At 39.5% G+C, this 24,158-nt stretch overlaps 2 protein-coding genes across 8 annotated transcripts in view; one reads left to right on the forward strand and one right to left on the reverse strand.

Moving 5' to 3' along the window:
• CMSS1 (cms1 ribosomal small subunit homolog) overlaps window positions 1-24,158 on the forward strand; it is a 256,935-nt gene that overhangs the window by 159,052 nt on the left and 73,725 nt on the right. The gene's annotated exons all lie outside the window — the stretch shown is intronic.
• FILIP1L (filamin A interacting protein 1 like) overlaps window positions 1-24,158 on the reverse strand; it is a 188,092-nt gene that overhangs the window by 121,971 nt on the left and 41,963 nt on the right. The window lies entirely within an intron of this gene.

Genomic DNA, 24,158 nt, shown 5'->3' on the forward strand with positions numbered 1-24,158 from the left:
ATGTTGTTCTCGGAAGAAGCTGTTTCATTTTTCCTAATGTGGACATGCAGTACTAAAGCTTGCTGGTTTGTGACTGAGCAGTACTAAAATGCTGTTCATTGTCAGTCTCTTCACATCTGAATCATATTATTCAATCCAGATTTTCTTTGAAACCACTGTCAGATGTGCAGTGTGGGTGAATGCTTGAAGAAACCAATGGGTGTTCGCACTCTGATGCTTTTAATTATTGAGGTTAATCATTAATTTCACGCTTGGAGAGAAAATGCTTATTTCTGTTATCTATTTAGATTTACATGTTGAATTAAAGGTATAGCTGATTTTTTTTATAAGGAAAAATAATTATGGAGAAAATAGTAGGCTTTTGCTTTGCTTGTGCTATGCATTTGGAAACAAGGTAGAATTGGTTTTATGCATCCCTTTGTAATCATGAATGTATTTCTTTGTTTGTTTGAACAAGTATTTCACTAGGAAACAGTGGCATTTGGTTTCATTGTTCCTTCATCCAAATTTTACCAAGGAGGAGAAAAAAAAGAACCTTTCTGAGTTCCTTTCAAATAGTAATATCCTCTCTTCCTGCAAATAAACGTATCCTGATTTCTCATCTGCAAATAAACATTGAGTTATCTTCATTTCTCATGTGCAAATAAAAGGTGAGAGCTTCTCATTCTGTCCGTCAAATCAGTGGTTACTGTGTGCATTGTTGCATCCTGACATGACACACATTGTTTTTATTTTCCTTTTATCCCTTAATTTATAAAGGTGAAACCTGCAGAAAAGACCTTGGTACCTGGAAATTTAACTTTTAGCTATAGGAATGAAATCTGGTACTAGATATTGCCTCTTTCCAAGAACCTTGTCTTGCCTGCATTTTGCAAAGTATTTGAGCAGCTTTTATTTGATCCTGTATTGATGAGCTTCTGATTTATTTCTCTTGTTTATAGATATAGTATTTATTAAGTATAAGTAATGAAAAATCAAAGAGCTATACCAGAGAAGCAGGAGTTTAATTTCTGTTTGGAACATGTGCCTAGTCATGATTGTGAACGCTCTTTTTTCTGCTCTTCTGGGGTTTTTTTAAACGCATGGCTAGAACGTCCCATATGTTGTAATACTTTCCATTTGCAGAGCCCTCTGTTTGATGATTGCAAGCTGCTCTGTAAACATTTTTTGGTCTGACAGTCATTTTTCAGAGTCTGGAGCCATTTTTGGTGGGAATGCAGTTAAGTGATTTGTTCAGGGTCATGCAGGGTATCAGCTAGAGCATAGTGGTGACATGGATTTGTACATTTTTTGCTTTTCTGATGTCTTTATTGTATTTTTCTCTACATTACATAGTAGAGTGCAGCATACCTAGAAAATAACTAGAAAAATGTTTTGGTGAAAATACAAAGTTTGGAGACTAACATGAGAGCGTTTGGAATAAGTAATCATTACTTCCACACACATTTTGAAAATTATGATCATTGAGAATAATAGATAAACTGGACTAACAGTTTTAGGAAGATATTTCCTTTTGGATTATTTTAGATCATACGCAAATGCTCTATATTTCTTATGTGAAAACTTAACTTTTTAAAATTCCAGAATAGAAATTGTTAAGATAAGGCATTTTGATCTGTGTGGTCTTTCTCTTTGTGTTTGGTGGTTTGGGTTTTATTTTTTCTTTTTTGTTGGTTTGGGGGTTTTTTGTGTTCCTTCGTCTTCTCTACTGGATACAATTGCAACCCTTCCACTGCTGCTAAGTGTAAGCAAATCTTGCCTACCACAAAGGTGATAGGCGGAGGGGATTTTCAGTAGCTAGACACAGAAAATACTTTCAGTTCTAGGTGTATAAGGAAGGTCTTGAGGAAGAATTTTGGTGTCCCTGATAAGGAGGAGCATTTAATAACAATGGGGTTTCTTCCTTCCCATTTTCCTCTTTAATTCTGGTAGTTTCTGTGGACCATTATTTCTGTTGCTGTTTCAGTACTTGTGTTTATGAAAAGATATCATCACTTCCAATAATACTTTTGTATAGATGATGGTATTCCCTATATATTAAATAACTTGAGAATTTCAGGAAATTCAATCATGTAATCACACGAGATTTTCACATTGCTTTTTGTGGGTAGTGTAACTCCTTAAAAAGGAGTTCCTCAGGGGCATTGAGAATATTTTACAAAGGTGAGTTGAGTGAAACATTAGTTCAGTTACCACTGGTATTCAATAAGGAAGAGAGCAGATGTGATAGTGGTTTGGGAGGCAGCTGAGGTAACATCTAGGAACATCTGGTGGATGTTTCCCTAGCAGCTGAAGGAACTACACAGATGCTAAATATTTTTTCCCTATGTTCTGCCCAACTATTCTTATGATGCTTGTATGTTGTGACTCAAAAGGACGCCCATCTCCCCCAGTATTGATTTCTATTTCCATCAGTGAAAGTTTGCCTATGAAGATTAAGAGAATGACATGGAGAATTTGAAAATGCTTTTCTTAAAATTGCATCAATGTAATAAGAAAGCTTTTGGCCATTTCTCTCCTGCACCCACTGGTCACTGTATGTAAGGGAGTCTGTATTAGCTTGTATTAAAACTGTATTTCACCCGAGGCTTTGTTTTACTAATCTACAGTCATCTCTGAGCTGTTAACATATGTAGAAACAGTTTCAGCTTGGCTGTTACCTGTTCTCAGAAACTTTAAGCTGTTTTTTTATAGCTGTTCTCTACATGAAAATCTGAAGGTTGGTTTGTTGGGTTTTTTTTTTCCAAATAACAATGAGTTTTACCAGCTGTTAGGTTGGTTGCTGAGACTGACAAGGTAAAAACCAAATAATTTTACTGTCTTCTTTTGGGAACTCAACCTCATTAAAGTTATGATAAGAGCTGGGAATGTTACAATACATTGATTTTTTCTTTTTTTCAGTAGTATCTTATTGCAGGTGTTTTCTGAAACCTTATCAGTCAGCCATCACCCTTGTACAAATCACATTAACTCATTCCCTCAAATCAACAGGCTGAGAACAGATGTTCCTATGAGTTTCAAAGCAGCTGCAAAGCTGTCTGGAGTGCCAGCAGCACAGTCCTATGTCCCAGCCTATCTAGGCAGAGCCAATTTACGGTAGGATGCACAGTTTCCTTTCAGAGTGCCATGTGTGATGGGCAAGAGCACTGACTGTCTTCAAAGCTTCAATTTTGCTGCGACCTTTCTGGTTTAAATTGGCCATTTAATTTGTTCAGTGTCTAATGAAACCTGTGAAGAGACTGGCTGCCCTGTGGTTAGAGAAGCTAGTAGAGCTCATTCCCAAATATGTGATCCCTTTTGCTCAGCCTGAATGAAAACTGGTTGGTGGAGCAAGGTAAACATGGGTGGGATGGAGTGGGATGCCCTCTGGCATGACCATGAAGAATTACCAGAGACCATAACAGTGTTGTCATCTGAGAAATCTTGGTCAGAGCTTCTCCAAGAATGCATAATTTGAAGCTCATGTTGTCACGTCCCTTGGCCATCTCACTTAACAACTGGAAGGTAGATATGTCCATTTATTTTCAATAGGCTTGGCCTTCATGAGCTACGAATGTACCACTTCATAGGTTTAGCACATGATGATGATTTGCAATTGAATAATTGCAAATGCTGGCTCCAGGCTCCAGCAGGTGCTTAAGCACTGTCTGTTTCTGAGCGCTGTGGAGTTTTCCTGATGGCTGAATCCAGGCTGAGTGGAAGGAAGAGATTCTCTTATATTTATTTAGTGTTATTTTAGATAAATTGGAGTAGTTCTCAGATGTGTTCATTTTTATTCTTGCTATAAAAATCCATCTAATTCTTCTTGTGGGACTAAAGCAATTTAAAATTCTGAGCTCTTTGTCGTATGTTTTGAACTCAGCATAGCTGAGGACTTTTGAGCTACCATGTACTTTCTCCATTGCCCCCAAAGGGAAGGAGGATAAGGAAGAAAAACCCTTACTCTTGGTAGCTGCAGTCTGAAGAGTTTTATGCTACCCTCTGCAATAATTATGTCTCATGAATGTATGCTTTGGTGCTTTTGTTTTCTTTCTACTCTCTTCTGGCTTACATTTTTCTACTTTGTGTTTTCTGACAACTAATTGTAGTCTGCTTTAGAAACTGTAATATGGGGAGTTGCTAATTAATAGAAAAAAACTAAATTTTGATACATTTTGGTGAGTTTCACTTGCCAGCAACTTTAACCACATAATCAATTTTGGGAGAAAAAAAGAGGGAAGCAACCCCCTCCCTCATGAATTCTTAATTTCAATAAATGAGCTACTGTATTATTAGGAACATAACCTAATGGCCACACAGTTAAATATTTAATTGTGAGTTTATTTAGTACAGCTTGCTTTCTTTTTGAGCTACAGATTTCTACATTGCATCCTTTATTCAATTGTTTGGTCTTCCTAAACTCATAATCTCTGCATCTGTGATGTTAAAGAAACCAGAGTGTGAGGTCAAAATTTCCATTACATAGCCAGAGAGGAATTTCAAGGAACAATGCCAAAATCACTTTAAAAAATAAATTTACAGGAAAGATGACTCATCAATCAACAATTGCTGTTCTAGAAAATAGAATTAGTTATATATGTTTTGGGTACAGAGATGGACAAAATGCACCCTGACAGGCAGGGTTAGATCAGGGCAATTTGTTTGTTTCCAGACAGTTTTACCTTGCCCTGCTGTTTCTTTTTCACCCTAAAGGAGGACCCTAAGTAGCACACAGCTTCACATTGCTGGAATCATTGCCTCTCAGAACTAGAACTATCTAGCAAAAATAAAAACATTTTCTGGTTTCTTGTTGCTTGCACTAATTAGCTAAGCAGCCGAAGGACAACAGGAATAGTCTCCTCCTGTGCTTAACTGCTCTTGAAACTTAACAGGAGGCCACCTGAGAGATCAAAATACAGCCTCTTATATTTAATGGAGGTGACAGACTTCTGCTTCAGTATGCAGTAGTATGAGTGTGAAAAAGAGGTGATAAAAAGCAGTTTTCCCTCTTCTAAAATACAGAATAAATAGCACACAAGAGTGAAAACCCTTCTGAGAGGAAATATGTTGAGCTATGGCAGTGTCTCTGGAGGAGTGTGGCAGGCTTGCTGCTTGTGGCTTTTTTGTCATGCCAGCCCTTCAGTGGGAAAGGCTTTGGTGGTGTTTCTGGTCTTCCCTGTCCCTTGAGCCACATGATCTTTTTGCTGGGTTGACCGTACATGTGAAGAAACAAATAAGTACTGTGACTTTAATGAGATGGCACTGGAGATGAGTCTGCCGCATCCTATGGTTCTTTCTGCAAACTGGTGTGAACAGGGAAGAGGGAAGGAAATAGTGGAACCCCTGACAGTCCTTCTCTCAGAGGGTAGACTGGATAGTTAGCATGGCTGGATGTTTCTCCCTGACAGAAGACGTAATGATGCTTTAAATCTTTCCTGCTCACAAGACACTTCATCAGAGTAGCATACCAACTGAAGGTGTGACTTCTGACTTCTGGCTTCATTGCTTTTTGGCCTTAGAAGGCATTTAGTCAATTCTGTAGTTATTTGTAAGTAGGAAGCACACTCTTGTACCCTGCATTATACATGTTGTTTTTACAGATTTATAATAATAATTATAAATAATAATAGTGTGGCAATCTTGACAGTACATGCTTTTTGAAAAGGGATGTGATCTGCAGCCAGCCTTGTCTGCTCTGTGTTTCACTGCATTTAAGTTTGATGCTTCCCTATATTAGTGTTCTGAAGATCTTAGCATATTTAGAGCTGACTTCACTTATTGAAGCAGATCATTTACAAGAGTGCAGGCTGCCTGTTTTTTCTGGAGCTTAGACCTGCCAGAACCACAGGGACATCTCCTCTCTCAGTATCGATGGGTAGGGTGTTACAGGTAAAGGGTTGCACTTCTCATGTTCAGTACATTTGAAAATACTTGTGAGAAACAGCTGAAGCTCTTCTGGGTACAGGATGTGTCATTGACCTGTTCTCTGTTTTCCCCACTAATGTCAGATGTGTTTGCAGCAAGGCAGTGTAGGGTTCAGTGCATGTTAGCAAACAGCTGCAGAGTCCTTTTGAGGGTTAAATGGGAGTGCTGCAGAAACTGATGCATCCCTTCACCCCCAATCTCTTTTTCCTTAGGTTTCCTTCACAGTTTGGGTTTCTGGATATTTGTTTTTAATGCGTTAGTGCAGAGAATTGGATCATGGGTGACGCATCTGAGTGATGGCTACAATACTTGCAGCTTTCAGAACAGAGTATGGGGGCCATCTCTTGGCTTAGCCTTACCCTCAAGGTTGATAAGTGAATGCATAAAAGAGTTTCTGCCAGTCTTCGTCAAGAAATATTCCCTTTTAGCCCTAGAGGCCGGAGAGCCTAGCAACTATCTCTGTGTTTTATTTTCCTTAAGATGCTGTGATACCATGGTGATGAGTTATTAATAAACCTCCAGGCAGATGGAGAGAGCTTTTAACTGAGAACAACCATATATGAACAAATGTCATGATGTGGTCTGTTGGGCAGAGCAGCTGAGCATTTAGCTCAAAAATACAACTTAATCTGCAAATAAATCAGAGCAGTCTTTTTGCTTAAATTTCCAAATTACACCATGTTTATGGAAGAGCAAAGGATTGTAGAGCACTGCATGCATTATTTTAAGTATATGACCATAATGAATTAGAGCTGAGACTCCTTTTTTTTCAGATTTGTTGCATTTCTGAACATATTATGAGCTGTTATAAGTACAGTGACAGTTTTCCATACAGCGCAGTACTCTGATGGCACTGACTCAAAATTCTGTAAGTCTTTATACTAATATGCAGTAATCTCTATAACAGTGACACTAATCCCCTCTTCTAATATGGAACTTGAGTTAAAAAATCTGTGAAATGGAAGCTTTAAAGCAGCTTTTGGGAATTAGTAATTTATAAACCCTCAATCTGTTATCCATACCAATAGAAATGTCTGTATAATAACAGAGCAACAGGGTCCTCACTTTAGGAAAAGCAGTGAAGCCTTGAGGATTTTCCTTTTTTTTCCTTTGTAAATGTGTGAATGGCATTAATTGCATAACAGGATCAGCAAGAGATTGGTTACAAGTGGTGTGAAATTGTTACATCACCCTACCCGATGAGAGATTCCTTAATCTCTTTGTGCAATTTTACTGTGCTGCCCTTAGCCTACCCTGTGCTTCAGCTGTTGTTAGAGGTTTGAGGTAGCAGTGTCTTACATGGCAGCATTGTGGCTTCCTGAAGCTCTCACTTACCAGCTGCTCAGGTGCTGCTGAGGAGGAAAGCAGCCATCTCCATGAATGTGCAATGGACAGAACATTTCTTTTTAGTATTTCACTTAACAATTTCAGATGATTATATTTATTGAGAGAATAGGCCCTTAAAATTCTCCAACTGCCTTGACTTGCAAAAAAAGGTTGTTTCCTGTTTTGTGGCCTTGAACAAGAATTGAACTGTAGCTGTGAAAACCCCCAAGTGCATTTGTGATGCCTGTAACACCCAGTGACTGACATAATGCCGTGTCCCCTACACTTCACACACATTGTGAGAGGCACTGTCTGTGGCCAGGATTCTATTTCAGTATGGTACAACCCTGGTTGGAAATCTGTCACTTCTGGGGTGGGGTAGAGTGATGTGTGTTCATTGGGTGAACAGCATTTAGGTCACAGTGGTTTTACTATCAATCCCATTGAAATTTCATGGAATTTAATGTATAACTCAAGTGGGAAATTAGAAAATGTTATCAATGATAACCATATTTCTCTCCTTTCCTCTTTCTTCTCCGCTATGATCTTCTATGTTGGTTAAATGGAATTTATGTTCTGAAACTTGCCTTAAAAATACTATAGAGATACCTAAGCACACTGAAGAGCTGAGAGCAAAATTTACATGACCTCTCAACTGAGGTATTTGTAAAATATAGGTGAAGTGTCAAGAACTGCCGGGACTTTTTATTCCATATGGGGATATAAGGGATTTTGTAAAGCATTCCAGCAGAGTGAGACAATCACCAATCTTTCTGCTGTGTGCGTGGGGTATTTTTTTTGTCTTCTTATGTTAGGAACGCTTTTTCTGAGTAAAAAAAAAAAATAAATCTTTGTTTTGTTGCTTTGGGGTAGCTTTTGCATTTGTTGATTGGTTTGGGGTTTTTTTAGCCAACAAAGATGCAAAACAAGCTGTTCCATCTGTACAATGCACTATTATTCTCCAAAGAAAACTTTTTAGTAGAGAGATGCTGGAAAAGTGACAGTCTTGATGAAGCAATTGTCAGGGAAACTAGGGGAGGAAGTGTATTGCATGAAAACACTTTGATTTTCTTTGGAGCAACGATGTTCTGCTTTTGAGGTTTCATGAATTCACGGGATGCAATATTTATTAATAAGCCCATCTCCCTTTACCTATGAGAAGAGTTTTGTCTAGATTTAACTTCGACTGTAGCCTTGCTGTTTGGGTCTCGGCTGCATTGTGGTAAAAAAAAAAGAAAAAAAAAAGGGAAGGAGCCATTATAACACGTAGTTTTCTTGTGACTGTGTCAGGTTGGAGTTCTCAGAGGTGCTGTCCACTGTGCCAGGCGTCCTGTGGAGCTCCACTTGGTTGCAACTCCTCTGTCTCTGCTTTATTGTAAAGAACCCCACTGGCATGTTTTATCATACAAAAAGGGAAGGAATTTCTCTCATTTCTCTCAGCAGCCCACTGAGTGTAAGTTCAGGGCTTTACAGTGCAGTATTGGGCTGTGCAAATAAGCTCAGAGAGATGCCAAGGAGTACAGGACAGTAAGATACAGACACATGGAACTTAAAGGAGCAGTAAGAGGAAACACAAATGCAGGTTAGAGTCGGGGCAGTGGTGTTTCCTGTGGATTTAGGCATAGTATTTTTCATCTCTTAAAGTAAACTACTTTAAGAGAAGCCATAAATGCAACAAACCAAGGAGCGATTTGAGGCAATCAGGTATCATACATGAGAATCAAAGAACTTGGTAGTGAGCAGCGTGTGGCTGAGGAGTTCTGCCCTTCATACTTTTATCATGTGAATTTGGTGTAGAAGTGAAGGCAGACACCCATTGGAAAAGCACTTTGTAATAAGATTTGGAATAATTTTTCTTACATCTCGTTATTTCTCCAGTTTACAAATTACTTCACCTTATTTGGATCCTAGACACATACTGCCTGATAAGGAAAAGTTCTTTATAATTTGGAGTTTTTTACTCAGGCTGTTCTGATGTCTTAAGTGCTTCTGTAAAGGAGGAATGCATTATGGAAAATAATATAAACTGTAAAATTAATGAGGGAATTCTAATAGAGATGGCAATGTGCATCTGCTTTGAAAACCATTGGTGGTGAGTTAGAAAGTGGTTTACTAAAGGTATTCTGTAGAACATGCACTAATGCTAATGAAGTTTCAGTGCTAATGCAAATGCACAAATGAATTTTTAAGGTAATCAAGGAAGCAGTGCATTCATTAGTTTGATAGAAACATTAGGCAGTTTTATTAAAGGTGCAATTTGAAATGTACCAGTCTGATGTTAATTGTATGTATTATGGGGCAAGTATAATTTTGTGTCATAGCCATCTCCTCTGCTGTTAACTGTGAATTTTGTAAAAGCTGCAAGATTGCTTTCTCTGAGGGCTGTTGATTTCTTTTACAAAGAGCAGAAGCTGTACTACCTTGATCTTTTACATTGTACTGGCGGGCAGCAAATTCCAAATTCAAACCTTTCTTTAATTTTCAGCAAAATGACATGAATGGACATTGCATATAAAAGGCTGAGCCATTGCATAAGCCTCCTGGTATAAAGAGTATTACAGTAACAGAAATGCCCTGGTAATAAATTTATGTGAATGGTAACCATGTGTCTCTGAATGCCTCCTGTTTCTCATTCAAGTTAAGCATTACTCTATCAATACTTGCCAGATATCTTGCACTCTCATGTCTCTGCAATATTTTTAAGCCGTTTGATGCCTTTCAGTTTTTGAAGTTATTGTATTATTTTTAAGATCCTTAAATTAGGTCATAACAAAAATATTTCTATTTATCTAATCCTTTTCCCTGTCTTCAGACTGCTTGGTGTACTGGAGCATGTTATAAAGATGAGAGATTTAAAAAGCTTCCTTCAGCGTGAGGAGAAAATACTCTGAAAATCACAAGTTTCCTTTAAAAACTAAAGCTTTTTCAACTGACTTCAGTGTGATGGGAGTGGCTGTGAAGGATTAAACTTCCTTGCAGGGGGTAGGATTTGTAGGATGCAGAGCTAGTGAGTCACTATTTCCAATTATTGGGAAAAAAAAGAGGGGGGAAAAGGATTTCTATAGCTGTTGACTACTGTGTGTCAAAAGTGGAGTAAGTGTTATGTTTTGTTGTGCCTCAATTTTTCAGATGCTTTGGTTTGATTCAGGTTGGAATCCAGTAGCCATCCAGTTGTCACTGCTCACAGAATGAATGGAGGAGTTGTGCAGGTTTTTTAAAATCACACCAATTATCATCTCTTGTTAATCTCGTGCCTGTTGGCCAAAACATGAGCACATTTCCCTTAGTGCTTGTGACTGTTCTCTTCCATGTGGTGAGGAGCCTGCTTAGGTGAGCAAGAGCTAACAGTAATTCCCTCATCTCTTTTGCTCAAAGCTGCAGTTGCTGAGGGCAGATGATATTCACAGCTTGAAATCCAGGACCAAGCTTTTCAGGCACTGCTTTTGTCCTGGAGTTACTGTCCATCCAGTACTGCCCTTGCCCTGACTATTTGGCTTACACCTTTTGCTACCAGTTAGATTGTTCTGCCTTCACCTTCAAGTTGCATTTATTCAACACAATGGGAAGAGCTCCTACGTAAAGATCTCATTAGGCGGCAGTGACCCGATGCAACATTTTGTCTGGATCCTGCTTATTTTGAGATAAGCAGAGCTTTTCTCAAACAAGGCCTGACTGTACTCAACATCTATTAAAAGCACCCTCTAGTTTAAAAACAAAAAGGTCTTCTGGAATCACGTAGTCTTCTGAAATGTCTCAAAACTATTCAAATGCTGGCAGCCAGCATAAAGCCTTTGCCTGATCCTAATCTCCAGAATGCAACAGGCATCATTGCCTGGCTATTTTCAGCTGATTCTGTGTACTGCACGTCTAAAACTGGAACAAAGCTGTCACTGCTCTGCTTTGCTTTCCAACCCCAACTGCTGCACTGGCCCTGGTTTGGGGTTTTTTTTCCCCTCTTCAGATATTTAGAATTAGATCAAGTACTTCAATACAAGGTGGGTTTTTTTAAGGTTGCAATGTTTTTTGAGCTGGAGAAGTGTGACATTTCTCTTGGCTGGCATTGGATTCCTATACTTCCTGATCTTTGAATCAAATAAGCAGCTGCTCCAATAAGATATTTATTGATATTCACAATTCCCACATACCCCTCAGTTTTTCAAAACAAACCTTAGTGTGTTCTGGAAGCTTTTTGTGGGATTTAATCCCAGACTTGGTGATCTCCCATGGGCATAGCTTCATATTGTCACTTGTCTGTCTCCCTTCAGCTGGGATCCTCCATCCCACACTTATGTTTCCTATTTTGCTTTTTTTACTGTTCCAAACTCTAAACTTTGTCAGTCTTTACTTTTATTTGTACTTTCATTGCTTGGTGATGAGTTGTCACTAGCTGTTGTTTGTCCTGTGGCTGTTGTCATCCCCAGGAGCAAGCTGACTACCCTGACACTGATGGTGGGCTACAGAGCTATAGATTTTTCTTTGTCTCATTCTGAAAAACAAGACCTAAAAAAATAACTAAGGCCTGTACAATTTCCTCCTAGAGAAGAAGCAAAGGTCCCAGTAGTTGGGCCGTCATTTATGCCAGAAGCAGAATACTTAGTCCTTTAATTTTGTGTTGTTTGCTCTGGCACATAATAAGTGAAGGAACCTCTTTACTATGTGGGTAGAAAAAGAGGAGAAAAGTCTATTGTAAATTTTTTATTACTAAGGAAAAATTGGTAGAGGTGCAGCAACTTAGGGGAGAAACACAGAAGTCCTTGAGCACAAGAGAAAGAAAATTTCTAGCTTTCAATACACAGCTCAGTGGAACTGGGCATGGAATCACAGAAAGCATGGGGAAATGTATACTGGTAGATTTCGAGGCAAGCTGGGAAAACGTATGTGAGGACATAATGCTTACTAATAATGCATATTTTATATATATACATTTTTTACATATACATATATACACCAAATAATAGGTGATATATTAAATAAATTTTTAAAAATGGAAGTCTATTACGCAGTTGTAGAAAATGTGATTGGAACCGCCTGTCTCAAGGACCTTTATCTCACTTGCCCTGTCCTGCTCTCACACATCAGTGTTTGGCAAAAATTGGGAAGGACAAAGAGAACAGTGTGTTTGGTAGACAGGGTTCGGAAAACTGAATTTGATGATTTGAGCAATATATTGTGACAAAATGAGTTGACCTGTCCACATGGTCTTCCCTTGTATTTATCTAAAAAAATTATTCTGTTGAATTTAGATGCAGATTTGGTCTCCTCTCTTTTTTTATATAAAACTACAGAATAAAGACGTTCTAGGATTGATGTTTCATGCAGCTGGTTCAGATTAGGCTTGTTACATCACTAAAATAGGATTTTATGGCTTTCCTACTATAACTGCATTTGAGTGCTTGTAAAAGCTTGCTTTTTTTTTAATTAGACATGATAATATTTGAGGCAATATTTTGGCTGATTGTTTAAATCTGCATTTAGAAAATTGTTAAAATGAATGCTATTTTTGTTATGTAACATTATAAGCCACACATGCCCTATAGTCTGTTCTCTAATTAGGAAACAATTAAAATTACAAGAAGTCCACTTCTTGACACCAAATTTTAATGACTTTAGGCTTGAATTGTATTATAGCAGCTCAGGGGAATGCTAATGGGACATTTTGATTCCTCTAAAAGCTTCTATGAATGCCTGTGTAGGACTGAAAATAAATATTCTTTCAGTCTAAATGACTATAAACTACAAGGACTGCTCCTGACCTTGGTTGCCTCATTTCTAACATTCCACAGTGTGTAGTTGTCACAAGGTAGAACAGCACAAAAGTTGACTGATACTTTTTTAGACCCCATAACAGAAAAGAATAGGATGTTAAACTTACATAATTGAATAGATTTCTAAGATATTCAGGTTTGGAGGCTGAATTCTTATGCAGACCAAGCTTTTACATTGGGAAATAAGACTCAGCAATATATTTCTTATATGCCTGTGCACCACAGTATTCACAGAATGTTTATTTTATTCACTTCAGTTCAACATTTTAATTATATATTAAAACACAACCACCTACAGATCCAAATAATTCTCATCATGGACTGCTGATTTTTTTTTTCCTTTTTAAATGATGGAAACTGCCTGGAGTCCTGAGACAATGGAAATTTTCAAGATTTCATGTACAAAAGTCATGGAAGAAATACTGGAGTGTGCCCTAAGGCTGATTATTTAATTCCCTCCCTTTCTTCCTCACAGAACAGATGCATCTCAGACCGTGGTCTGAGCATCTATTGAAGTATTCCTTGCACTTCTAATACAGGGTTTTTCCTTTTGTTAAGGTGCATAGGTTGGACAGGAGTTGAGGGTGAAACTGAGGTGATGGTTCAGCCTTCTACGAGCTCTGTGACACTGCCCATACGGAGTCATGATTCATTCTTCCATCGGTTTTGTCTTCCAGTAGCTCTGAGGATGTCCATGTAATAGCTTAGAGCGTGGGTGAAGTGTTCATTAAAATGTTGCTCATGCCCAAAAGCCTTAGGCAGCCTGACTGATCAATTCTCTCCAGGCTTCCATGGTACAAATTGTATCTCTATTGTGTGACGATCTTTAGTTCTCCCGTCTACATCTAATGCTCTTTTCTCTTAAAAATCTTCAGCTGGATTTGATCTCTTCGCAGTCTTGAGGTAGATTGGATTTACATCAACTACAAGCACAGCAAAAAATCAGTACTAGCTGACCACCTTGTTTTAGTTTGTAGGGCAGATGGGATGCAAAGTCCATTTTATACACAGTCATCATTTACCCAAATGTGAAGGTCCACATACTCAATTCCTAGCTTTATTAAAGCACTTGGACATGGTAAGACATTAATCAGGGCCTTCATATAAATATGGCTATTTCATGGCTTTGTTGGAGTTAATGTCCATCCTGAATTGCTTGAAGTAGTTGCTGTTATGAAAAGATTTGGTCTTGTACTTGAGCTGAAGCTGGACACACTCCAGTGAGTGGCTTTCCATGCACCCAAACCCACAGTGTTAGGCATCATGTAGTTGATTGGAGGACTGAGTGAACAGAAAGAAGAGATGACTTCAGGACTCAAGTTCTTTGATCCAGAATTCATTATGGTACTAATTTGACTTCAAATCACATTCCTGTTTTATTGTTGTGTGGATATAATTCTTGCCCTACTAAAAATAGGGGTTGCAGTAACTATGACAAGGATTTTGGGTTGCAAAATTCTAATTTGTTTCTGACTGACAAATTAGAAAATCAGTGAATGATTTTGTAGCTCAGAGTTGCTGTTTTCCTTGTTTTCAGCAACTTCAAAATCCTTAGCGGCCAAAACTGCTGCTGTCAAACTTCAAGGACTGAATCCAAGAGATGTAGTTTCCAAATTCTTCCCAACTGGAAGCTGTTTCCAAAAAAACTCACATAGGAATGGAGGGTTTCATTTATCCCCCATAGCATTAAGCTCCCCATACTCTTACACCGCATTTTTGCTGCTTTGAGAGAGTCGCTCTCACCAGGTTGATTACTAACAAGGTTGGTATATGAGCTAATAAACTGCTTTATGTTCTGTAGTCACAGCTGGGCTGCTCCCATACCTGACCCTCAAAGAGCTATTGCAGTGTGTCTAGACATGTCTTTGGAGCTGTGTTGGTTGCCTACATGCAATAGGAGCTCTGCATTCTCTTCCCTTATGCTTGCAACATCTTCAGCTTTTTCCTCCTTTTCAGCTTCTCCGATTGCATTCATACGAGGACAAAATTATATCATTTTATCCTGTATTCTTTCTCAGTATTGGCTGCCAGATTTGTTTGTTGTCTTAGACATTGATTTTGCCTGTTTTAAAGGACTTTAAGGTTTGGCAAGGCTAATGTTATAGTGACAGTTGTGTTCTTTCACCAAGTTCTTCCTCTTAGCTGGACTGCTTTTCTGTTCCAGGGGAGAGCAATAACCAATTTTCCTTTTTTGCTTTCACTGCTCAGCTTGATGCTAATCTGCCAGCATTTCTTCCTCTGATCTCTTATTGTCTGCCCAGCCTCAGTCTTGCTTCCTTTATTCTGACAGCTGCTCCAGACTCGCCTTCTTTTATGTCCTTCACATATTTGTTTGTGTGTCATTTTTGTTGGTGCCTTTGATGTTTGGCATGACCTTACTGAGATCTCTGCTTGAAGGAACTTGCCTTTCTAGTGGCCCAGAAGGCACCAAAGAAGCAAATGAAGGGGAGGAATCATCTGGAACCAATGAGTTAATGGGCTTGTTATCAGCAAATAGTTCTAGGTCTTATCCCTTTTCCACTGTATGGGACAGCGTGGCTTTATTTCATCCTACACCGTGTATTCTCAGTCTGCATCTGCACTGTCAAGAGAGACCAGATGCCAAAATGGACTGGGACTTGTAACTGAATGTTTTCTTTGCTTTAAGCAGCTGGGAGATATATTTTTTTTTCGTTAGGTTACAGTCTTGTTTTTAAGGATAAACATACTTGAGATGCCTTTCACTCTCCCTTTGTAAGATGCAAGTTTGGTTTTTTCCCCCAAAATAGGGGATTAGATTTTAAAATAATGCATTTTTAGAGCAATTGTGGTGATTTCATTCTGGAATTATATTATTTACCCATTGAGGTTAGAATATGCATCCTTTCACTGTGGCATTTTAAAGAACTTATAGGCAGACTACAGTCAACTCAGCATTTCATAATTATATTGTATTGAATTTAGAGTATTTGGTCAAGAAATGGGATTATGAATAAACTGGTGGAGTAACTGTATAGCCAGCTGCTTTGAAGTAGTGCTCAGTCATTTAATTTCACATGAATTTTTAGTAATGATTCCACCCTGTTTATTGTATTAAATTCCACTTGGTGTGCATTCTTAGACCTTTGTGGTCTATTGGTGGCAGAAGGATTTTGAGACATTAAACTGTTTTGTTTACTTTCTGAACTTTCATTTGCTTTGCACTTTATTCCTTCTAATAATTAAATGGTTGTTGAATATCTGAATAACTGGAAGCAGTTCTTTTTCATCTGCTTCTCACCAGCACAGTTGAAGTTTCTCAAAAGAAAATACATAAGATCTGAATACCCTAACTATCCAAATTAGTGTACTTTTTCTTGGTGATAAATAGCACCCTGGAAAGTATCAGTTAATTCAGTCTTAAATCTTTAAGAGGTAATTTTAACAGGGTTCTGTAAATGTAGAAAGTTCAACAGAGTAATCAGAGAAAGGTTCCTAATGAAATCCTGTCTTTGGTGGTGAAAACGTCTGTCTAGTTTTAATAAAAGCTTCATTACACTGCATTCATGAGGATTTCTGCAAGTCTGCCCTGATGACATATAAACTTTAAATTAGGCATAGTCAATAGAAGGCCACCTAATATGGTTTCATATTTTGAGAGGTTTCCCCATAATTGCCCCAGCTAGTTAGTCTGTTTTCTAACCATTTTGGCATCTGCACATGCTGAAAGAAATCATCCTGGAAAAGATGGAGCCCTGTACAGCTTGTAATGATGTGAAGTGACCTGACAGAGACCTCCCTCCTGCTGCCTCCTTATTTAGTGACCTTCCACAAGTGATGAGACAGCAGCCTTCTCCCAGCAGCTGTTTTCTAAATTTGGTCTGACAAATGGTATCATAAAGGTGGCAGGTGAGGTTAAGAGATCTGATCAGAACACACTGATTTAACAGCCACCAAAAGGTACAAAAGAATATAAGGAAAAACAATCAAGTGCTGTCTCTTTATCATTGTATCAGTTTTCTCTGCATGGTCCCTTGTGAAAGCTTTTACTGATGGCTTTCAGCTATGTATCATTATAATACCTCCAATAAGCATTACATAATAGGAAAAATATGCTACACTGAGCAATGAAACTGGTGTTAGCCAGTTCTGTGGCCCATATCAAAATGCTCTCACTAGTATTCCCTGTAACAGCACTTCCTCAGATGAAATGGACTACAGCATATCATCAAGTAAGAGTTCATACATCCACTTTAATGTTTTTTGCATATCCCTGTTACAAGTAATGACTGTGACTACTCAAGAGAAAAAGAGTCCATTTTTTCTCACTATAATAGCTCAGACAATTTTCAAGCATATTCTCTGCCATTGCTGTGTTTGCACGGCTAAATAGGCAAACACTCTATGTGTTTGTTCTCTCAGGCACTGAGGAAGGGGAGAAAACACAGTGATGATAAAACCACAAGAATCAACCAGAAAAACTGGGTAGACAGTAGCACTTAACTGATTTTTATTGTTGGTTCTCTTACTGACAGTTCACTAGATTACAAGTTGTCTCCTATTAATGGTGTGGTTTATAAGAAGAAATTTGCAGAATAAGTGCATCTGAGGTGCTCTGACTAGAGTAGCAAATCCATATTTCAGAAGCACTTCAGATGTTAGAAGCTTTGAAAAGGATCTTCCCTCTTTTCTGTAGAGTGATATATCAGTATATACTTGGGCTGGAAATACAGAGATGTCATTGGAGATCAGACCTGCTGACTGGATGTGTCAGACCTTCAGTTAGGATAAGTCAGGAACTCAGGTGCTTACCTGAAATGGAGCTCTGTACTCAACTTCTGTCATAAAATTATTTTTAACTATTTGAATTCTTCTTACGTTAAAACATTGTATTCTTTAAGGTGCTACCTGAAAAAGTCCCTCAGGTATCTTTTTTTGGATGTTTATTTCCTGTGTTTGCTTACTGGCATTAAAGCGTAGAAGTTACTTTCTGCATGAGATTGAAACGTTGCAAGCTCCTTGCAGGTTACAGATTTTCAGTTGTCATCTTGAAGAGTTTTGAAGACTGTTACTACAGGTAGGTAGGATATACGTAGGCTTAGAGATCTTTTGTCATAAAACTTCAGTGTAATAAGTACACTGAAACACTAATGTAGTCCAAAGATGTTGAGTTATAAAAGGCACATGCCTCTATGTATGAATGGTAGTTTTGGCTAAAAGCAACATGGTATAATAAGTATTAATGTAATGGATAATTAGATTTGTCACATTAATGACACAATGAATTCTAGCACACAGGCATTGTAAAGGGTGACTGGTGGCAATGGAATGGACATACGGAGCTCGAACTGCTTGCTGGAGAGGACCATTTTTGGTCATGATTTTTTTTTTCCATTTAAATTTTAGATAATTATCTGAGAGTAAATGGACCCCACAAAAAATTAGGAAGGATCCTAAGTTATGGAGGATGCAGAAAGGCATTATTCTGTAGCTACAAACAGGCTCCATCAGGCACTCGGGACCTGAAGAAAAGTTGACAGTTGTTCCTGTAGCCGTGCGTGGTGTTCACACATAGAGTGGGAATGATTTATTTCAGCTGGCTGAGAAGCTCAGCATCTGCAGAGTGCTCAAGGGTTGTCACCTTCTAAGCATAAGCAGGCACCCACCCTTGCATTACTCTGCTCCTGCCAGGCAGAGGGGTGGGAAGGGCAGCCCGTAGGCCATGAGTGCAGCCCATGAGCCGTGAGTCTGCTGTAAACATTTATGTCTGCTTCAGCCTGCACATGGGGAAACTGGACATAACAGAAGCCCAGCTACAATCTTGTTTATCCAGTCAGCATGTTTAAAGATATAAATATTTTTATTCTTTTTCTTTTGGATATTTGTCAAGAGCGTTTTGGGTTGAATGGAAAATTTATAGTGTCATGTTTGGTAGCAGTTGTATATTTTGAGAAATAGAATGCCCAGGTCCTACGTTGTGTGAACAATCTTTCTAGGTTTTACTGCCATGCTCCACACCATGGGATGCAAGTGCTTCCCAAGCCCTCTGAGCTGCAGAGGCAAGGGCAGGGTAGGCACTGTGCCTTATGTTTCTTAGGGAGGTAAGGTAGAGGCCTTTTGCTCTGTAGCATGGAAGTTTCCCCTGATACAGCAGGGTTTTTTGTTGCCTGGGTTCTGAGGTAAAGTTCTTCAACCCCCTTAAAAGTTGTTGGCAAAGTGATCTTGAAGAAAATTGCCTCAGGTACTGTACTGGGGGATGACACGATATTAATGTGTTTGCCTACATTTCAAATCCTAAGGTGGACCAGGGTGGCAGCTGTGTAAGAAGTTCAGCAACCAGTGTGGTTAAGTGCCATTGTCCAGGACATACTGAGGGGCCAGTCAAGATCTTCTGGGAGCTGCTTTGCTAAACACAGTTCAAATTTGTACAGGTCTGGGTCCAGAGGGCTTGTGGGCAGTGTTATTGGAAGGAAAAATGTGGGGAATACAAAAGTAAAAGCAACTGTGCTACACGTGTGAAATCAGATTAATGTTATGATTTTTGTTGTGGAGAAATAGCATACAAGAGGGAAAGGCTGTTTTAGTGAAGAGGAAGAAAACCAGAGAGAATGAAGGCAGAACAGAAAGAGCCAAGCATACAGTTAATGGAGCCAAGAATAAAATAAGGTGCAGAGGTTAGAGGAGGCAGAGAAACACCATGTTTAAGTAAGGAATAAGGGTAAACCTAATGCTTGTACTACTCTGTAGATTTTGAAGAGTGCATCTTGACCTGCACTCCTGCAATATTTTCCCCTGAAATGTTGGAAAGGATGGATGCTAAGCAGTCCAAAGGACAAGTAGAACCTGCTGAAAGTAGTTGTGTCCATTTGATGAAAGCTTGAGCTTTGGCATACCTAGTCACTGCATGGATCTAGAAGCAGCTTTCCTTTTTCTTCCCAATTTCAAGTCCTTCACAATCAGAATTCCAACACTGCAATTACACAGCTATAAGAAAGCTGCAGACCTCATATCTCATTTCTGTGCTGGCTGTAAGAAGAATTGGATCTTTCCCTAGGCACCAGTTTCACTGAGACTAGGAACCAACATCTGTCCTACAGGCTGTCCCAGGTCTAGCCCCCCTCACCCCTGGCCTTGGAGTCAGCCCTTCACAGCTTTCTACCTCTTCTGGGTTAACTTGATCTTTCATAGGATAAATCCCAAACTCTCCAGGTCCCTATGTGCCTCCAAAGCTCTACTCTAGGCCTGCATCCCTTCCCAGCTTATCCCACCCTAAGGTATATCTCAAGAAGCAACTTTAAGACTTTATTGTCTGCCGAATGAAGGATTCCCTTCAGTAGTCAAATAAGTAGAAACCTGAGGGACAGCAGTTGATGTGGACTTTTGATTTGGAGACAGTTGAATGTTTTTCTGTGTGTTCCTGGCACTGTTGCCTCCTGCATAGGATGCTCAGAGATCCTCCGTTGTACATGGGCGGTTTTGAAGGTGTGCCTGTAAGTATTTGCAAGGACTAGAGAAGGTAAGTTGTGAAAATCTGATGGCCAGTAGTATTGATGAGGTTTTATCTATTTCATCATGGTCCTGCCTCCCAGTTTGGTACTCAGAATTTATAAAATTAGTTAAATTAAAGTATTTTGGGATCCTTTTATTTTTCTTTGTGTAAGATGTGCTGCTTTTGTTAATATACTGGAAAGAGCACCTGCACAGCCTGTGTCCCAGTCTCCCACAGCTGTGTCAGTTGGATAACACCACCATAACAGGCCATTTCAGCCTCCCAACAGTTGTCCTTGCCATTCTGTTGCACAAAATGGTGCTTTTCACCCTTCATCAAAGGTGGAGACGTGCGTGTTACAGCACTACAGTAAAAAGTAAGACAGTTTGTTTTCTTAACCTTTGTCTGTCTGTATTTCAAAACTCACAATTTATCTTGTAACTTCATCAGGAGGCTGGGATGTTTCTAATGCAGTGTAAGCAGAGATACCACATAGCAGAGTTTGTTGGGAGAGCGTGACTAATGGGTATCAGAAGATCCACCATGACTGTGGTTTTAACTCTCAAATTTCCAGTGGGAACTTCGTGAACAGAAAGCTGCCATCACCTTCCAGGCTATGTCCTTCCCCTTGGTGTGCTGTGACCTCTCTGACACAGGGCTCAGCACACACCTGACTATGTCCTGTTCCAGCCAGCTCCTGGTTTTCCTCCCTCAGCCATGTCCCTGCTTCAGCTCAGGTGCTTCTGTCCCACAGTGACAGACACAGCAGAGAGCTGCAGTGCAGGTGTGTAACTGGAGGTATCTGTTAAATCTTTGCAAAGGAACATATAAAAGTGAGCATTATAATGGGTGCTATGCCAGAATGCATTTTTACTTTTGCTTTCAATAGCCCCAAATGGATTTAGTAATGTTTCCTTTCTGGTATTATTTTGGTGGTTCTTTTTTTACCTTGTCTGTGCTACATTACTACATTCTATGAATATATGAATTCAGCCTCCAAAGCTGAATATGCACACATAGCAGTAGTGGGAGAGTTGGGGTTTTTTGATTTGGATGTGTGTGTTGGATTTAAAGTATCCAGTCTTCTGGTCTTGAAGACATTTGGGGTGGGATTCTTTCTTCCTCTGCTGTTCCTTCTTTGTTCTTGCTGTTCTGTTCAGCAAGTTGACAATCTGGTGTTGATCGGGGGTTTTAGGTGCAGCAGGGGTACAGCTAATAAGAAAATAATGAGTTGGTGTGTATTTCTGTGCTGTGCTGCTCCCTACTGAATTGTCTGACTACCAAATACATTAAGGAGTTAACAACTGAGAGTTGTTCTCCTGGAGGAGTGCTGATGGAGCCTGGTGGTTTTACAGCTGAGGAGCAGGGGTTTAGAACAAGCAGTGCCAGCCTAAGAAGCTTCTCTCTCTATTCTTATCATAGATTGTGATAAAAATTATCATAAATTATCACAAATTAGTTATGCTAAGGTGATACTCAGCAAAAGACAGCTAGCAGTGAGCCCAGCAGGGTCCTTAGATGGTTAATATCAGGGTAAAGAGAAGGAAAGGTGACTTTCTGTTGCATGTTCCAGGAGCCCTTTCTGTGCAGGAAACAATCCCATGGTCATAGTTAACTGTCAGTAATTTACCATATTTGGATTCCCAAAACAAAATGCAATGTTTAGTTCAGCTTTGAAGGGCAAACAGTTCCTTATGGAGCTTAATTGCTTTGTTTACATGTAGCTAGTTACTTATCATGTGGCAAGAACAATAGACTGAGTGCCTCGCTTAACCCATGATCAGAATGAGATAAAACACCAAAGACAGCGAGGCTGTATTTCTTAAACAGACCACAGGTCAGATACAGCCTCCTTGGCTGGCTGTCTCCTAGAAAACCTACTGCCTGGCATACCCTTTGTTTCCACAGCAGCTGTGTGACTTTGCCATATGTCCTTACTGTCTGATTTTCAGCTAAAAGCAAGTGATGTTTCTTGAGTCTCTTTATTTCACGTGGACCAGGCACCTTCCTGAGAGCTGTGTGACTCACTGACCATTCCTGGCACAGTGCATGCACTGAACATCAGACCATCATCACACCAGGCTTTGACCTCACGTTACCCCACAGCTCAACCTGGACCATGCCCAGTTTGCAACAGAGGCGGCTGCGTTTCCTCCTCCCTGTAAAGAGGCAGGGCAAGGCCTTGGGGAAGCGTGAGCCTGGATTTCTCAACCAGCCACACCTGTCTTTTGGGATGAGTCGAAAAATGGAGTTTACTTAGCTAAGCCTGATCTCTACCAGTCAGTCATGCCTGCTGCTGACAGGAGGCCTTTTAACAAGCGTGCTTCAGCCATGCCAGAACACTTTTCTTGTTGTCACACAGCTCTGCAGCCACAGGCAGCACCCCGTGATCCAGGGTGACAGGAGTGCATGACCCAACACGTGCTTTCCCTGCCCAGAAGTTGAGAAGTTCATTGTCAGGTCTGCCAGATTAACAGAGACAAAAGAAAATTTTTGGTTGGGACTGGAGCTCTCACACCCTCAAGGAGTCCCTTGCATCTTGGGGGAGCATAGGGCTCACGCCAGGTCTCCCTGCATAATTGAGTTCCTGAGCTCTGAGCAGAGAGGACATTCCAGAGATTTTTATCTGTTTGCTTCTCCATTTCACTGGTGGCTTTTCCCCTCATAACATCTAAATTAAAAGTCAGAAAGTTTGCTGAGAAAGACTCCTAGTTTGTTCCTCAGATAGTTTATTTTGGCAGAAGGGAATTCTCCATTACACCTGCTTGTACCAAAGGAGTAAGGTAGATGTTCTCCATTAATTTACCAGAAGTAAGCTTCAGCCATCCCTGCAAACTGGAGAACAAGTTCCTAACATATCTTATTTTGTAAATCTGTGTGCAGCTGGGAATGAGAGGCCTTTGAAAATATGCACAGAAAGTTTAAATGCAGGACAGCACTAGAAAACCAAAAATCTTCTTTATCTTTTTCCATGAGTGAACTATTAACTGGCACAGTTGTGTGCTCAAATCTTAGGAACAGTTTACAGCTGTCACTTGCACTTGAAGGGGTGTAAATGGAGGCTGATATTCTTTATAGCAGTCATCTCCACAGCTGTTCCTCTTCCCTCTGTAGGCAATCTCTCAATTGCAGAGGGGATGCAAGGCAGAAATATTTCCTCTTTTTGTATGTTTGTGGTACTGAGGAACCAAATCGTACAAATACCAAGACCACAGTGACAGTGGTATTATCATTACCTTCCCAAGCCTTTAGACTATGAAAATAAACTTTTAAAGTCTACTGAAGATTTAAGCAGTAAAAGCCCCTACCCCTCCACCACCACCTAAATATATGAGCTGCTTCTAGAGCTTGAGGCCTCCTCAGTAAGACTACCACTTGTTTTGAGCTTATACAAGCATTTACAGCTACCATATAAATTGAAATGTTAGCATGTCTGCTCTTGCCTTGCCATTCTTCTGTTTGTGTAACACAGAGCCCAGTAGTCATCACAAAAAAAGAAAACCTTTGGAAATAGGTCTTTGAGGAGGAAGACTTCACACAAGGATCAATCATATTCCTCACAAGAATTCAACATCTGAGTCAGGGATTCCCAGAGACTAACCTGAAAGATGCTAAGTATGTGACACTCAGGAAAATTTTCAAATTGTGGCTTTTCTGCACTGTCCTGCTGATTATTTTTGGTTTTTTTTTGTTTTGGTTTGGTTTGGTTTTTGGTT

Source organism: Passer domesticus, chromosome 2 (genome assembly GCF_036417665.1).
Source record: "Passer domesticus isolate bPasDom1 chromosome 2, bPasDom1.hap1, whole genome shotgun sequence".
NCBI classification, from domain to species: Eukaryota; Metazoa; Chordata; class Aves; order Passeriformes; family Passeridae; genus Passer; species Passer domesticus.